This window comes from Chinchilla lanigera, unplaced genomic scaffold (genome assembly GCF_000276665.1).
Source record: "Chinchilla lanigera isolate Chin_1 unplaced genomic scaffold, ChiLan1.0 scaffold00173, whole genome shotgun sequence".
Taxonomy (NCBI): Eukaryota; Metazoa; Chordata; class Mammalia; order Rodentia; family Chinchillidae; genus Chinchilla; species Chinchilla lanigera.
In genome coordinates, this window is record NW_004955574.1 from 1,175,729 (window position 1) to 1,177,424 (window position 1,696).

Genomic DNA, 1,696 nt, shown 5'->3' on the forward strand with positions numbered 1-1,696 from the left:
CGCGTGACGCCACCGGCCCGCCCGCCGGGGACAAGTCGGGACTTGCAGGCGCGCGCCGCGCCCCCTACCTCCGTGCGGGGGGTTTCCCTGCAGCCGGGGGCAGGGCAGGGCCTGGCCCGGAGCGGGGAGGCGCGCCGGCGGACGGCAGGACACACTGACACACTGACACACTGACTGGGACCCACAGACAGGCACCCGGGCCGCACGCAGGCTCACTGGCCGCTGGCGCGCCGAGGTACACAAAGTCACGTGCGGACACGGCCACGGCCCCACGGGCGCGCACACGCACCCAGACACAAATACACAGACCAGGTCACTAGCAGGGTCCCTGGACTCGCAGGCTGTCACAACGAGAGGGACACAGGTAGTGGCACAAACACTCACGCTGCTGAGCACACCCGGACCCGCACGCTGTGCTCACACGCATCCCCACGGGCCAGGCTCCGCCGGACACAAGTGCCGGCCGGGGACACGGGCAGGCTTGTCAGGGAGGGGACTTCCTGCCAGGCACGGCTGGACACGCCCCTGCACACAGGCAGAGCTGGGCAGACACCTGTCCCCGGGACACCCGGACACAGGGCCGATCCAAGCCCCACTCCCACGGGCACTCACACAAGCGCCCCGCGTGCGCGCCACCAGAAACACTGAAACCACGCGAGTCCAGCCTCACACACAGATCACTGCAGACTCAGAAGACACTGCCCCAGTCGCGTAGAGCAGAGTGGCCCCTCTGACGGGCGCCTGCCACCCGGGCCCCTGATGGCGCACACTCTGCAGCGTCCACCCCTGCCTGCGCTCCCCACGAATCTGGCCATGGACCCGTGGGAAAGAGGAAGCCCCGGGCACCTGGCACGGACATGCCCGGGCAGCCCCCGGCCCAATTCCACCCTGCTGCTGGTGGCTTTCTGTTCCCTTTCTCTTTTCAGTTTCTCATTGTCATTTCCCTCCCCGCCCAACTGTTCACCTTCCCTCCCCGCGCCCAGGACTCCGGGCTTGCACTTTCCATTCCTCTGCATCTCACCTAAACCAGATTCCGTCGCCAGTGGGTGCGTGGCCTCTGGGTGCCCAGCACTGGGCTGGCCGGGAAAGGACCTCCGAGAGACCGGCGTGACAGCTGGCTTATGCAGGCCCTCAGACTTGGCCTCCTCCGGGGCCAGATTCTTACATTCCCTAGAGCAGCAGCAAATTCAATCCTTGCATGAAATCTCCCATTCTAAATGTCCAGGGATAATTCAGCCTTCTTTCCTCTTCTGTCTCCATTTCTCCCAGGGGGTTGGTTTGATTTGGGTTTTGGTGCAAGAGCTAGAACCCAGAGGTCTGGTGTGGTGGTGCATGCCTGTGATCCCAGCACTTGGGATGCTGAGAGAGGCTGAGGCAGAAAGACTGCTTTGAGTCTGAGCGCATCCTGGGCTACAAACGGAGTTCAAGGCCAGCCTAAACTACCACAGGCTGGCCACTCAGCCCTGCCACTGAGCTACACGCCAGCCTCTCCTGGTGCTTTTCAGACTGCGGGTCAGGAGCAAACCAGGACCCTGGAGCAAACGCAGGGCCAGTGCATGCTCCACAAGGGCCGTCCCTGAGCCACACTGCACACCCAGTCTTCCTGCTTTTTTTTTTTTTTTTTTTTTGGTACTAGGAATCAAACTCATGACCTTGTGGGGCATGGTGGCGCACGCCTGTCATCCCAGCACTCGGG